This window comes from Dromiciops gliroides, chromosome 2 (genome assembly GCF_019393635.1).
Source record: "Dromiciops gliroides isolate mDroGli1 chromosome 2, mDroGli1.pri, whole genome shotgun sequence".
NCBI classification, from domain to species: domain Eukaryota; kingdom Metazoa; phylum Chordata; class Mammalia; order Microbiotheria; family Microbiotheriidae; genus Dromiciops; species Dromiciops gliroides.
The window spans coordinates 517806440-517823431 of record NC_057862.1 but is presented as its reverse complement, the minus strand read 5'-3'; the positions used below and the strand labels follow the sequence as shown (position 1 = coordinate 517823431).

Sequence of the window (16992 nt, the reverse complement as noted above, 5' to 3'; positions counted from 1 at the left end):
ATGCAAAATAAATACAAAGTGATCTTGAAAATGGAGGATTTGGGACACTAATAAAGAAGTTGTGAAGATTATTATAGTTTAAATATGTATGCTGATTACAGCCACTCAAAAGCAGAAATTCTTACAACCTTCTTGAACATCTTTCCTATCCTCAAAGAAGACTGCTTTTCTTCTGCATTGCACTGACACCAAAATGAACTAATGGATCTTTAGAGACTCAGTTACCATGTGGTGAGAAAGCATAAATTAAGTGTAGATGACAGAGAGTTGTGGGCAAATTATAGGTAGCCTAGTTCTTAATGAGATACTAAAACCTCTAGCACTTGTAATTGTCCCCTGACCAAAGGATTATGCCTTAGTCTGAAAACAGCCTAAAACTTCAAAATGTAAGTAGAAATAACATGGAGCATGCTCAGAGCCTCCTTTCTGCTTTTGGCCATGTATGACTCAAAGCTAAGGGCTTGCTCTTTAAATGAGCAATATTTTTGAATAAAAGCAATTCTCTTATTGGCCACTAAACAGGAAGAACCAGTTATTCAGAAGAGCTCTAAAAAGGGAGTGACTCCATTCCTAGAATTTTTCTTGTTATAAATGGTGTTAAGCTACTTCCCCAGGAGGGTTGGGGAAGACAATTCATCTAGGGAAAAGGTTCTTAAACTGTGGGTTGTGACTCCATACAGGGTCACAGAACTGAATGTGGAGGTTGCAAAAAATTTGGCAACAGTAAAAGGTTATGTATACTTATTTTATATATACCCAGGTATATATACCCTATGTATCCAGGGTTATGTAACAATTTCTTTCACAAAAAGGGATTGTGAATGGAAAAAGTTAAAGAAGCCATGATTTAGGGTGCTGAATGGGAAAAACAAGAAGAAAACATGGTAGCAAAACTCAAGTCCTGCCTAGGCATTCCTGTTCTGGGTTTTAGGACGCTTCCTGCTACTGTTCCTTTTTGATTTTAGGTGATTATTTATCCTGAGAAGGAATTATCCAGGTTTGGAGGCAACATTAGAAGTTTGAGGGGTTCAGTGGTCCTGGATCTTTCGACTAGAGGAAGGAAGGGAGAGAATCTCAGACAACTATGCCAGCCTTTTTGCTCCAAAAGATCACCAAAAAGAGAATGATCTGTGGCTCTGGCATGGCTTGCCAGAAGATAGCTACCATGAGGGGAACTGTGAAGAACCTAGGTGAAATACAGAAGGCTTGTTTAGTAGTCTCTCAAGATACCATATGTTTAGATGAGGTTTAAGAATTAACATCCTAGAAGAGTATAATACATACTATTTCTTTCACTTTTTAAAGTTTGTTTCTGTTAATTGCAGACTTATAGACCACTTGTGGTCCTGTGTTTAACATTTCTTTTGTATGGAGGAAAAATAAATAACTGTCCAATATCTGATTCATATTGTATGTTTTTACTCTCTCCACTTTTGGGGAGAACCTAGACATGAGTAAAAACCTAGATTTTAAGTAAATTGTGCTGGGGACAATGGGGCAGGATTCTGAATATGAGAAAAGAATTCCCAATTCCTTATTAGAGGTCAGGATCCTCCAGAATTGAACTTAGTTCATGCTGAATTTTTGGGTCCAGAGAAGAGGGATCCTCTTAGTGTAGAAGGAAAGGAGGATGCAGTTCTCCAACCCCAGGGCCAAGTACTGCTTTTTATTGATATAATAGCATCATTTCATATCACTAATGTAGGAACAGAGAACTAGCATTACAAAGGAGCTTAGAAATTATCAAGTCCATTCTCCTCATTTTATAAATTGGGAAACTGAGGCATAGAAAGATGAAGTATTCATCCAAAAGAAGCAGAGGAAGGTTTCAAAATGAGGTCCTATGTCTCCAAGTTCACTGCTCTTTTACATTGCTAGATGTTCAAAAGTTTAGCCTTCCTTCACACACTCCACGTTAAAGCCAAACAGATTATTAGTTATTCATGAATAATGTCAACTTCCCTACTGGCTTCATGAATTTCCAAAGATCATACCCCATAGTTAGAATTGGCTCCCTCTTAATCCTGCATTCTCTCCTTTGCTCCAATCTTTTGCGGAGCGGTGACCCTTCTCGGCAAAAACCAACCCCTCCACTTCTAACCTAGGTGTTATGGCCTCTTGCCTCTTAAGGCAGATTATCCATTACTCAACCCAAACCATTTTGCCTAAAGTTACCGAAGATTTTTTAATTGTCAAACCAAATACTTTCTCATGCTTCATACTTTTGAGCCTCTCTGAGACATTTGATAATACTGACCACTTTCTCATCTGGAATACTCTCTGCTCTCTGGATTTTCCCATTCCTACTCTTTCTTTGTTCTCCTTCTACCTGTCTGCCTATTCCTTTACAGTCCCTCTAAATGCCATGCTTTATCCTGACCCAGATTTTGTCTCTCTCTAATTTCCCCTGGGTCACTAGCTTCCATAGGTCCAACAATTACCTTAATATGACTCAGAAATCCATATACTTAGTCCTAATTTCTATACTGAGGTCCACTTCCACATTACCAGTTACTTGATGCAAATTACTTCTCCCCTTTGGGCCTGAATTAGAGTAGTGAGAAGGTGATAGATGGGCGAGATGGTTGAAAATTAAAAAAAAAAAGCAATAGGACTTCATGACTGACTGAATATAGCAGATGAAGATGTAAAAGCCAAGTGACTCTAAAGTTTTCAGATTAGGGGAGTGAGAGGAGGGTGAGGTCATTCAGAAATGGAGGAGTAAGGAAGGAGTGATGGTTTTTGAGAGATTGATAAATTAAGTTTTGGACAAAGAAGTTAGAACGAGAAGGGATCTTAGAACTAGAAAGGATCTTAGAGATCTCAGGATCATAGGATCCCAGATCATAGGTTTAGACCTGGAAGAAACTTCAGGGGTCATCTAATCACAAGGGATTCACCCAATGTCATTTAGATAGTAAATAAAAGAGTTAGGATTTGAGCCTATGTCTTACAATTCCAAATTTAGGACACTTTCTATTATACTACACTGACAATATATACTGAGTCAGAAATGAAAGTGAAGCTGTTGAAATTAATCCTTTATAGTTTACCTGGAAATCTGAAAGTTTGCATCAAAAATTTCATAAGATAAGAGTTCATCCTCAAAGACATGTTTTATTATCTTCTTTCTACAAAGCTAGAAAATTAGGCCTATAGAATCAAAGGGATTTACTCAAGATCATATGACAAATTTTCGACAGAACCTAATCTATATTCCAGGTCATTTACCTCTTAGGCTATTACAACTTTGGTACAATTCAGATTATTGCCAAGTATAGAGTTGAGGTGCTCATGTTCTGGTCAAAATGGCATTTCCCCAAATAGTCTTTCCCAGTAACTAAGTCCCAACAATAGTTCAGAAATCATGAAGTAGATGGAACAGGGGCATGAAAATTACTCCTCTGTTAGCAAAATCTCAAACATTGGTAATTGGGTAGGGCACTGAAGCCACTTGGAGACTGTGGATACAAGATGTCAGCACAGGCCAGGGTAAAGTAAAGAACCCTAGGATCTTAGCACTCAGCCATCTAACAGAGCAGCTTATACAACTCCAAGCAATCTGATAGCATGATTTGGTCACTGAGTTGACATTTTTTCGCAGATGTTGAACAGGAATCTAGAGTTTAAGATGCCAGAAAAGTTAAAATCTTAAACTAAACTGCTCTTGTAGAAGCCTCATCTCTAATTATCAATAATATTTTCTTTAAGAAGAGAGTAACCCTTAAAAAAAAAAGAAGAAGAAGAGAGTAACCAGGTACTGGATACAGTAAGTACCAAATAACAGTTTGGTGGTAAAATGGATAGAGTGCTAGGCCTGGAGTCAGGGAGTACCTGAGTTCAGATCCAGCCTCAGACACTTATTAGCTGTGTGACCTTGGACAAGGCTCTTAACCTCTGTGTGTCTCAGTTTCCTCAACCACAAAATGTGGATAATATTGCCAGTCTCTTAGGGTTGTGGGGAGCAAATGAGATAATGTTTGTAAAGCATTTAGCACAGTGCCTGGAACATAGTAGTCACTTAATAAATGCTTATTCCCATAGCACCCAAAATAATGAATTATCTCAACAGATAAGAAGTGACTAGTTGCTGACAGTAATCTCCAAATCCACTGTATGTTGTGTAGTCAGACCTTTGGGTTTGTGAGAATAAATATAAAAATTTACAACATTTAGAAAAAAATTGAAGATCTGTGAAAAGCACTGGAAATTCCTTCAAGATATACATGGTATATTGGGTAGAAAATACAAATGTTATATTGCCCAAATATAGGTAACAACAATAACAAAGAAATATGAAGAAAAGAATCTGGGAAACATAGCATTTCAGAAATTCTAGATTCCCTTAATCATAAATTGAAAACAAATGTCAAAGGCTATGGTGGTACAAGGTGTCAGAGAAGCTTAAATAACAAAATAATTAATTTCAACATTCAATCAAACACTTAATGACAAAAGCTTGAGAAGCAAAGCAATCAGAAGAGGAAGAACCGCTGAAGAAGGAAGATGTTGAAAATTTCCAGTTGTCTACTAAGCTGCGAGAAGTTTGATGTAACGAAAATGCAAGGCATATAAAATGAAAGGCAGAAAGCTTAACTTGCAAGTTAAATAGGGAGAAGAGCCATATTATTTCATTAATCACTTAATATATATGGATGATATCAAAGTATAATGGCTCTACCAAAAAATACATTAAATAGCTCCTGTAAGCTACCTGGGTGATTTTGAAATGTCATTTGGACCCAATAAAAACTTCTTCCTGTATGCCAAGAAGAGACAGAAATGGAAAGCAGCCAGCTTGAACTCTCAAGTCAAATTGAACAAATGCTTGGAGGCAATATTTGTAAATCCCTTTCTCTGCTCTAGACAAGGTATATTAAAGGATAAAGCAATTAAAGAGAAAACTGTGGGTGAACATGTCAAGAGACTAATGAAGACCCCCTTTGTGTCTCCAGGGAGAAAGGGAAAGCTTCATTACAGATTGTGGTCAATAATAGGGATACTTGTCCAGACATTCCCCTTTGCCCTTCCCTATGGTGTAGTTTATTCGTTTACAGGAAACAGTTGTTCAAAATCAGCTTATCTTTATCTGCAGACCTAACTCATTATAAAAGTACAGATAACAAATGAACAAGACTTAATGGCAATCCTTGGCCAAGCAGGATAAGGCAAGGGTGAGGTAGGAAGTGAAGAGGAGATAAGGTCACCCAGTCCCTGTGAGGTAGTAAATTCTGTCCAGGTACTTGGCTCCATAAGTGATCAGTGAACTAGACAAGATTCCAACAGGTCATGATTATATTCAGTTCAGTGTAGCAGCATCCTTCCTTGTCTGCTTCTTTGGAGGTCAAAAGTACCCAGGTTTCCAGTCCTATACAGCTTCTGCCTCTCATGATGTTTCAGACTTTCTTCCAACTGAGAGAAACTATATTTTCCATCAGTCGCATAAGGGGTCACATGGGCATCCTAAAAACAAAGCTTAAGGGCAAGACAATATTTAAAGCAATTAAGACCTACAAAATACCAGCCTGAATATATACATTAAAAACTGAAAAATTACACCAAAAGACAGAAAGCATCCAAACAAAAACCCATACCTGTTACACTAAAGCAGCTACAAAAATATTTTTTTCAGGCTATAAAATTTTAGCACCTACTGAAAACCTATCAAGATGTGACTTGGTAGTTAGAAGTTCACTACTTTTTATGGTCTGACAGATGACAATTCCCAAATATAGACCTTACAATAACTGTGAGAACTCGGCCAATAAACAGAACCAGAGCATTATCACAATCTGAATTGTTGCCTACAATTACCCTCACATTGATTCAAAAATTTTAACAACATTTTAAACAGATGTCACCATACCAAAAATTCATAACTTTTTTTTTAATTTCCAAGGCTTTATTGAACAGAAAATGCTGGTTCCAATTCCTTTCAATCTGCTGGCATGAGATGTTGTATTCAGGGATGGACACACACACAGACACAAACACAGACACACAAATATATTTTCATACTCTGTGATGAAGACATACACACACACGCATACCACAACTACTAAAAGTGGTGAGTCCAGTCTATATCCATTTTTAAAATCTTATTCATAGACCCAGTCATGGGCACAAGACTTTTAGTCAACCAGCTCTTCAGGTTTAAACCACAGGCTGATGTCCTTCTCGGCACTTTTTACAGAATCACTGCCATGAATGATATTCCTGTTGACTTGAATGCAGAAGTCCCCACAAATGGTTCCTGGCTTAGAATCAGCTGGGTTAGTTTCCCCCAGGATCACTCTGCCTGTCTTCACCCCATTCAAACCCTCCCAGACTATGGCTACAACAGGTCCTGAATTCATGTATTTCACAAGCCCAGGGAAAAATGTCCCGTCCTGCTTCAGATGTTCCTCTGAGGCCCTAAGGAACTTCATGCCCACAAGGCAGAATCCCTTCTCCTCAAAACGTTTGATGATGTCCCCAACCAGGCCCCGCTGGACCTGTTGGGCTTGATGGCAATGAAGGTAGGCTTGATGTTGGCCATGGCCCAGGGAAGCTCAGACTGGAGCAGGAGAAGCAGGCAGCTGTGGGTGTGGTGGATTAGTGAGGGTTAAGTGACTTGCCCAGGGTCACACAGCTATAAGTGTCAAGTGTCTGAGGCCGGATTTGAACTCAGGTCCTCCTGAATCCAGGGCTGGTGCTTTATCCACTGTGCCACCTAGCTACCCCTCAAAAATTCATAACTTTTAAGCTGTGTGGAATGAAGTGTTTTCAAAATATAGATACTTAGCAGAAGAAATCCCAATCATGAAGGAATAGCATGAGCCTGAAATAACTGTCTTCCTGTTTACTAATGGAGTTGTGCCAAGGATATTTTCAGTGAGTCTACCAAAGATGAACTCTTATCCTAACACAAAAGCTAAAATAACTACCAAAAGCAGTTATTTTATTCATTATTAATAGTCTTAGAATATTAAATATGAATGAATAATAGCAGTTCAGAAGGAAATAGAGATAAGCTGATCATCTTTGAAAATAACACTGAATGTATCATTCATTGTTTCCCAAAAGCCTTAGTGCAGTTTAAAGTTTAATATATTAAAATGTTAAGCTGCAATAGATTAAAACTTCTCTAAGATTTTTGGGATACCACATACACACATATGTATACATACATATGTCTATACATATATACATACATGTATAGACATATGGTATCTGTGTATATATTTAAAATAAGCTATATATAATAGGGAATCATGGTTTCACATGCAATCCACTTTTTCTGTTCTAATTTGTACATGCAAATATTTTCATTTTGTGTGTTTTCAAAGTTCAGATTTTTTTTTTTTTGTGGGGGAATTGGGGTTAAGTGACTTGCCAAGGGTCACACAGCTAGTAAGTGTTAAGTGTCTGAGGCTGGATTTGAACTCAGGTCCTCCTGACTCCAGGGCTGGTGTTCTATCTGCTGTGCCACCTAGCTGCCCCTGTTCAGATATTTTTTAAAAAGAATTTTATTTTTAAAAAGTTAATATTAGCATAGGAATTTGTCCCATAGATGTTTCTTGAAGAATTCTAACAAGATATAAACAAGATACTGATAATTGTTGTCATCATCCTTTTTCTCTCATTTGCTACTAGAAATATGCCAGGAATTTTTAGTGAGCTGGTAGAGGATGGTTTTACATTTTAGTCTTTTTGTTCACCAGTAAAAAGCAGTTATTTTATCCACTTCTGCAAGTTTGTAGAACATAAAAACAACAACAATATAGTGACTTGCTCCAGAAGTTTCCTCTCTGAACCCAATTTAAAAAGATAAGAATGACATAATAATAATTGCTATTACTCTATGTAATATTTTACAATGTACAGATACAAATATTATTAATTTCCAAGCTTTGTGGAATAAAAGTTTTTAAAATTTAAACACCTAAACCAAGAATGAGCTTACATTCTTATACTGTTGTTCAACCATAGTCAGTAATTCAGCTTCCTTATGGTTTCTAATTAATCAGGTTTTCTAATTAATAAATCATCAAACATGTTAGGGGCTCTGCTAGATGCTGAGGATAAAAAAAAATGAAACAATATGTACTCTAAAGAAACGTACATTTTATCAAGGGAGACAACATGTACTGCTGTAAGTATATAATAGTGCTTCCTCTGGACTACTATACAAATGCCCACTTGGCCTGGTGGACAAGATCCTTAGAAAGAATCCCTGGGTTCTCTAGGTTCTTTTCAGGGTTTTTCTGGTTATTTCTTTGGGTACCATTATCACCTAACCCTGAGGGACTAGAAATTCTTTTACTACTTCTCCCAAGCACCCATTTCCCCAATATCAATCAACCAATTGACATCAACCAACTTTTTCAAAAGATTATTTACTGAGAACATATAGAGAGAACAGCAATTACAAAACAATTTCCCCAACTGTGGAGGGTAAGCTGTCCTCATACACATGTACACTCTCTCTGGGAAGTTTGATTTAAAGTACTTGGCAGTGAGGCACATATGCAGAGAACACATGGGGCTCATAATTTCTAGTCCCAGAATCCTTTTTTCCTGTCTTGTAAGAGTCCGCACTAAGTTTTCTTTGGGCAATACCATGAGTGATGGAAAAGATTCTCTCTTATCTATCTTCTCTGGCTCCTTCCAAGCCTCAGTGTCTACTGCTAGACTGGGTCAAACAGATCTCTCAGTTGCAGCCCGGGTCCTTTATTGGATTCAACTGTTGTGGCTACCTGCTCTAGGAATCCAGTTGTCAGTGATAGCTTGGATGGTTTTGAGAGATCTCCTGATCTCACTGATTACCCACGCACCTTCATCTCAGAATATTCTTTCACCTAAGATTAGGAAAGAAGAAACACAATAGGAACAGAGACACCATGCATCTGTGGCAAACTCACCCCCACTCAGCAACTCATAGCAGTTCTCACTCTAAAAACACCAAAGAACAGAGGGAGAGGTAATCTGTTTGGACCTTTTGTATGCGTATTCAGTTCCAACTCAGCATCCAGTTTAGAGATTTTTGACATAATTCAGTATGCCAAGAAGTGCAGTCAGAGGATATCTGTGTAGATTAGTAAAGTAGAGATGATAAAAGGGCAATCGGCTGGAGAAGACAGAATGCAATGTTTTCATATGTGTGTAAAGGAGAAAAAGATAAGGCACTCTCAGATAATGGTCTTAATTCTTTTTTTGAGTGAAATAGGAGAAAAAGTTCTCATCTGAGAGTAGGGAGAAGGTTTGAGAAGAGATGAAAAGTGCCTTAGAAAAGGCACTAGGGTGAGTAGAGAAATAAGTTAAGGAGGTATAAAAAGAATTGTTTTGCCACTGGAAGGGCTCAGTTGAGATCATGCCATATGAATCCATAGTGTGCTCTGTCAATATTGTTTCATGGGTTTCTGTGTAGGCTCTGAAATGAGGTGAAAGGCTCCACCATTAAGCATGTCCAGAAATAGATTTCCAGCACTGGTCATGCTTTAACTCATATTCAATGACCATGATTTGGAATTCAGCGTGTTCCCTGCTCCTCATTGCCACTTCCAGGCTCTCCTTCTAGCACCTCAATACATATTCATCACAAAATTAAGAGTCTGGTAACTATTATTTTCTCTGTTGTCCTACCCCCAGGACATTATCCTTCCTTAATGAATTCAATGACTAGTTTGCCATCTTTCTCTCTTACTTAATTCTTACCCTCATACTTCAACAGATGATAGACAGAGAAATAGAGAGATGGATATAAAGATAGATAGAGGGGCAGCTAGGTGGCACAGTGGATGGAGAGCCAGCCCTGGAGTCAGGAGGACCTGAGTTCAAATCCGGCCTCAGACACTTGACACTTACTAGCTGTGTGACCCTGGGCAAGTCGTTTGACCCCAATTGCCTCACCAAAAAAAAAAAAAGATAGATAGATACTTCCTCAAACACCCTCACTTTTGTTCCTCAACCTACTCATTTCAAATGTCATACTCCTCCCTATTTCACCTATACACAGAGATGGTCATGCCCTTCTCTTGTCATCATACTAAGCATTCCACTTACATGTTCATGAACTCTGAAATTCCTTGCTCATACTTTCACATTTCCCTTGGCCTTACAACCCTAAACCCATTCTCCAGCTTCACCCTCCAACCTCAGTTCTTTCTCAGTCCATCACCTTTGCATTTGCTACCCTCTGCTTTTCTTATCTCAATTCCATGGTGAACCAATTCAACTATATACTATCTTTTTCTTTCAAATTTCGTGCTTCCTTATCTTGTTGCTAATTTTGCCTTGTTAAACCACAGCCTTGGAATACTTACCCTGTTGTCTTCTCTTCCATTCACTTTGTTGCTGAGCAAAGCTGAAGAAACCCATGAAACAATATTGACAGAGTACACTATGGATTCATATGGCATGATCTCAACTGAGCCCTTCCAGTGGCAAAACAATTCTTTTTATACCTCCTTAACTTATTTCTCTACTCACCCTAGTGCCTTTTCTAAGGCACTTTTCATCTCTTCTCAAACCTTCTCCCTACTCTCAGATGAGAACTTTTTCTCCTATTTCATTCAAAAAAAGGATTAAGACCATTAACTGAGAGTCTTATCTTCTTTTCCTTTACACACATATGATAACATTGCATACTGTCTTCTCCAGCAGATTGCCCTTTTATCATCTCTATTAATCTTTAATTGCTCTCTGTCTACTGTCTGCTTCCTTATTGCCTATGAACATACTCATGTCTTCCTCACCCTCAAAAAAACTTTCTCTTGATCCATCTACCTGCTAGCTATCATCCTGTATCACTTATTCCTTTCAAGAATTAAACATTTATTAAGTTCTTATAGGGGCATCTAGGTTGTGCAGTGGATAAAGCACCGGCCCTGGATTCAGGAGGACCTGAGTTCAATGCCAGCCTCAGACACTTAACACTTACTACATGTGTGACCCTGGGCAAGTCACTTAACCCCTATTGCTTCTCAAAAAAAATGTTCTTACTATGTGCAAAATACCACTTTAAGCTCTGGGGAAATAAATAAATGAGCAAAATAGTCCCTGACTTGCCTGGAAGCTGCTTCAGCTAGGCTGACTTGCCTGCCATGAGGGTGGCAGGTGATGGGGATGACTGAATATTTCTCTCCAGCAATCATTTTCCTGGATTATGGCCACAACTAATGAAAAATCCATTGCTAAACACCTTGAAAAGGTCATCTATGATTGAAGCTTCTACTTCCTTCCCTCTCAAATTCTTAACTTTCAATTCCAGCTGCTGACCTCATCTTTTAACTGAAATTGCTATCTCCAAAGTTACTTAATGATGTCTTATTTGGCCAATCTAATATATTTGCTCTATCCTCATCCTTCTTAATAACTCTTCATCCTTTGAGGCTATCACCCTCTTCTCCCTGATATTCTCTTTTCTCTAGGCTTTCATGATACTGCTTGTTCCTGGTTTTACTTCTACCTATCTAATTATTCCTCAGTTTACACCGAGACACTGATTTTTTGTTCAGGTTACACCCACTATATATGGGTATCCCAAAGGCCCTGTCTGCAGTAATGTTCTCTTTGCCCTACATACTATTTCAGTTGGTTATTAAATTGGTTCCTATGGAAGCCAATGTCACCTTGATCATCTCAATTGTCATATCTACGTAAATGATTTTAAAATCTTTATATCCAGCTCTAAAATCTTTCCTGACTGCTAGTCTCCTATCCCCAGTTGTTTCTTGGATATTTAAAACTGGATATTCTCATGACATCTTAAACTCAACATATCCAAAATTAAACTCATGATCCTTTTCTTACAACCTCTTTTCTTCCTAACTTTATCATTAATGTGGAAGGCAGCATTATCCAGTCTTGCAACCTAGGCATCATCCTCAATTCCTTGATATCCTTCACCCCTTCCCTGCCATATTCAATTTGCTCTGAAGTCTTGTCATTTCTACATGACTGGAAATGTTAAAGGCTACTAGCACACTAAGAGTAGTCATAATAAGGGAAGTAAAAGCCAGCAACAGTAATCCAGGAAAGTAATGTCTAGACAAAACAGGGTCTGACCACCTATCCAAGAGCAGAGGGAGTAGAGCTGGCTCATTGCAAATCAGAACTGAATCCAAATCTGAGTAAACATAAAAAGATAAAACACTATCAACAAATACTTTGGGTCAAGTATAATGTGAAAGGACAACCTAAAAGAAGAGACTAACTTCATTAATGCAACAAGCAGAACCTCAGAGAATAAAATGGTTTGGCCACAGTGACTGCAAGAGTAGCTAGAAAAAAAATAAAGTAAAAGATTATAAATTGAAGAAAATTGGTAGAGGAAAGATGTGGAAGAACTGATAGCTTAGAAAAAAAGGTAGTAAAACTTATGCAAGAAATGGTGTCCCTTAGAATTGGAATAGACCACATAGAAATTAATGATGAACTTATCCACAAACTATAAGATAGAAGAATGAATTATGAAGTATGATCTAAAATGTTGTTTACATTGTGTGTTGATCAACTGTGATAGACTCCACTCTTCTCAGCAATACAATGGTCCAAGATAGTTCCAAAGGACTCATGATGGAAAATCCTCTCCAAATCCAGAAAAAAAGAACTGTGGAATCTAGATGCAGATTGAACAATACTATTTCTACTTTTTTGTTTTTCTTTTTCGAGGTTTCTCCCTTTTGCACTGATTCTTCTTTCATAGCATAACTAATACAGAAATATGTTTAATGTGATTCTACATATATAACCTCTATCAGATTGCTTGCTGTCTTGGGGAGGGAGCAGGGAGGGGAGGGAGGGAAAAAAATTTGAAACTAGAAATCTTATAAAAACAAATGTTGAAAACTATCTCTACATGTAACTAGAAAATAATAAAATACTTTTATGATAAAAATAATATGTTGTTTAAAAAGGAATAAATGAAACAAAGATTCACAAAGTTAAATAAGGTGCTAGTGGACAATTCATTATGTCTCAAGTGAAAAAAAGCAATCATGATTTCAGACCAGAAAATAGTAAAAATGGATAGGTTTAAAAGAGATAAACAAGAAAACTAAATTGTGCTTAAAGGAACCATGGGCAATTAAATAGTATTAGTATTTAAGATATATGCAGCAAATGACATAGTATCTAAATTTTTAGGAAAACATTGAGATATAGGGAGAGGAAATACAGGGAGAGAGCAAAGCTATAATAGGTGGAGATCTCAATGTATCTCTTTGAGAATTTAACAAATCTAACAATAAGATAAACAAGAACAAAGTTAAATTCCTGAATAGAATTTTAGAAAATTATATATGATAACTCTCTGTTGATTACTGAATAGGAATCAAACATATTTCTCAGTTGTACATCACACTGTTAGAAAAACTGAACATATGCTTGAGTGCAAAAGCCTCACACAAAAAACCAGGAAGGCAGAAATATTAAACACATACTTTATTCACTATGATAAAATAAAATCATCATTAATAAAGGACATATGAGGAAAATTTAACTTAATAGGAGGTTAAATAATTTAATCCTAAAAATTTGATAGGTCAAATAGCAAACCAAAGAAATAATAATTTCATCAAAGAAAGTAATGAGACAACATATCAAACCTTTTGGCATGCAAAGTAATTCTTTTGTAAAAGTGTATATTTCTTAATATTTTCAGCAGTGAAAAAGAAAAAGAACAGATCAATAAATTTGTCATACAACTAAAAATCCTTGAAAAGCAATATTAAAAACTCCAACTAATCATAAAAATGGGAAAATTGAAAGTCAAAGATGAGATTAAGAAAATTGAAAATAAAGAAAAAATTTGAATTGGCAAATAAATTTAAGAGATGGTTTTATGAGAAAAACTAAGACAAACCATAAGGTAATCTGCCAAGTAAAAAGGTTTAGATTAGGTTAGAACTGCCCAGAGTGCTCAGTGGAGACTGAATTGAACAATTCCCTAATTCATGGTCCATTCATGTAGACATTGTCTAAGTCAGGAGTAGGGCCTCATAATATTCCCAAAGGGCTTTTCATATTGACTTTTAATATGCAAATAAAAGTAAACAACAATGCACTAGGATGTGGGTACCATAATGAATAGAGAAAGCTGAGTTTAGTGGTTCTTATTTTTTTGGAATTTATCCAATATCAACTTTTTACTCTCCTCACCCCCTTTACCATAACCACAATGGTTGTCTTGCAATTGCACAAAACTTGGAAACATTAGACTAGTATCACTTTAACAGAGCAACAAATTCAGAGTACTCCAAACTCCAAAATAAGGTCTCTTGGAGTTTCTCAAAAAGCTACTTTATTCAGAGAAGACAACTGACTGATATCATTTTCCCAGGAACTAAAATAATCTGCTAGGATCACCTTTCTCTCTTCAGTTCATCATATTGAAATGAATGATATTCTCCTTAAAAAAACAAATAATGCCATAGGGTTGTGTAAATGACAGAAGCAAAAAAAAAAAAAGAGGAATGCAAGATATCTTTGGTTTCTACTTTTCTCCAAAATGAACAATAGGATTCAAAAGCAGTCCCTTCTTTACACTGCCAAGCCTCACAATTATGGAATGAGGACTACTTGGGATGAATTTTAGCCTTTTAAAAAAATACTTCCTGGGGGCAGCTAGGTGGTGCAGTGGATAGAGCACCGGCCCTGGAGTCAGGAGTACCTGAGTTCAAATCCAGACTTAGACACTTAATACTTACTAGCTGTGTGACCCTGGGCAAGTCACTTAACCCTAATTGCTTCACTAAAAAATAAATGCTTCCTCACTTCAGGCCTGGGTATGGTATTTTAAAGAATGTGTAGATTTTAGGAGGAGTGAACAAAGCTCTCTCAGATGGTTTGAGGGAGGTCAGTCCTGAAAGCAGTCACAAAAGAATTTCCCATTTCCTTTTGATTTGAGTTTGAATGTGTGAAACCTTTCTCCTTTGATGGCAGGACAGTCTTAAGGACCCTTATTTGCCTTTTTAGGAATAATCCTGAGTAGAGGCTAGAATGTGAGAGAGGATCCCAACAACTTTTGCTTGCCACAGACAAAACTTGAAAACTGGAAAGGACTTTCATACCATCCAATCTAACCTATCAAGTAAGATTCTTCTCTACAATCTCCCTGACATGTGGTAATCCAGTCTCTGTTTAAGGGCCTCTAGTAATGGATAACCAGCTTATTCTGCTTTTAAGTAGCTCTAATTTTTAGGAAGTTTTTCCTGACATCCAGCCCTTCTATGTCTTACTCCCAGTTCTTCCTTTTGAGGCCAAGGCAAAACAATCCCCTTTACCTATACCAGCTCTTCAAATTCTTAGTCCATTATCATGTCGCTCCTAAATCAGGTTAAGCATCCTCAGGGCCTTCAACTAATTGTTGTGTAATACAATCTCAATGTCCTTCATTACCAAGCTCTGGACATCTTGAGCTTATCGATGTCCTTTCTAAAAGTGCCTAGAACACAATATTCTGAGTGTGTTTTGAAGAGGACAGAATATGATGCCAATATCATCTCTCTAGTCCTTGATAGTATGCCTCTTATACATCATTATATTCATTTTGGGGAGTTTGATTTGGCACACCAATTGGCAGTCCATTAAAACCCCCAAGATCTTTTTCGGACAAACTATCTTTATCAAATTTCATCCTAATGGATTTTGCCCTGAATTGTAGCCAATGAGATATTGATTCCATCATCTAGTATGTTAGTTCTATCTCCAAATTTTATCATAATCAAATTCAATAAATATCCCTTCTATACCTTTATTCAAGTCATTGATAAAAATGCTAAGCAGTAGAGGTCCAAGAACAGATCCCTAGGACATGCCCCTAGATGACACCTCCCACCCCCACCTTGAGGTTGACAGAGAAGAATTGATGCTGACTCTTTGGGTCCAGCCAATTCTAAATCTACTTACCTGTATGATCTTTTAGACCAGTGGTGTCAAACTCAAATAGAAACAAAGGCCACTAATCCATACATAAGGGTCTCTGAGGGCCACTTATCAGCTTAATTTTAAAAGAAAATATTATTTCTTTCATGGTATTTTCATTTGTTTTGTTAATTATTTTCTGTTGTGGGCTATGTGTTGGACACCTCTGATCTAGGCCACATATCTCTGACCCCATCTACAGGCAGTTAGGTGGCACAGTGAATAGAACTCTGGGTCCAGGGTCAGGAAGACCTGAATTTAAATCTGGCCCCAGACATTAACTAGCTGTGTGACCCTGGGAAAGTCACTTAGTCCCTGATTCAGTTTCCTCAATTGTAAAATGAGGCTCATAATACTATATACTTTTCAGAATAATTGTGAGGATCAAATGATAAATATTTGTAAAGTGCTTAGCACAGTGCCTTGTACATATTGGTTGTTGTCCTTTGTTCTAGAAGAGGACCAAAATGACATCACTATGTCAGAGTCAAGTTGTAGTGTGTCCAACTGTGGCTGGTCAGACCAATCGGAGCTCAGAATCACAGCTTGGGTACAAATAGTTCATGTGAACATTTGGGGTGGATTCTCTAAATTTGTGCATCTTGCATTTCTTTTGAGCTACTTCAATTTTGTTTTGCTCACAGAGCACAGCACCTTCTTTGATGCAGGTATGCCATGCTGGGTGGTCCTTTGTTAGCATCTCCCATATCACACAATCAATTCCAAAGTTCTTCAGAGAAGAACTAGTACATATTAAGTGCTTAATAAATATTTGTTTCCTTCATACTTGGTAAATTTCTATGTGTAGAAATTCTATACATTTCTATTTTTTCCCTTCCCAGGCTTTTGAGGGATAATGAGGACTGCCCAACTATACTGGAGTAATTATTTCCCTTTCCCACCCACACAACCACTTAAACTGAAGACAGGTTCTCTCTCTCCCAACATCCAAACCTGAGGACATGTTAATGGCTCATTGAAAGTTGAACATCAATTTGCTTTTATTCAGCCAAGAATAAGCACAGCTTCTAGGACTCTGTCAGGCCTCCCTTCCCAGGATTCTTCTGCGCAGGTGCTTCTCAGTTT

The 16992-nt window shown here is 37.3% G+C and overlaps 1 pseudogene; it reads right to left on the bottom strand.

The window, feature by feature from the left end:
• Nucleotides 1-6098: 6098 nt before the first annotated feature.
• On the bottom strand, nt 6099-6538 carry LOC122743505 (annotated as a pseudogene).
• Between the last annotated feature and the right edge of the window lie 10454 nt (nt 6539-16992).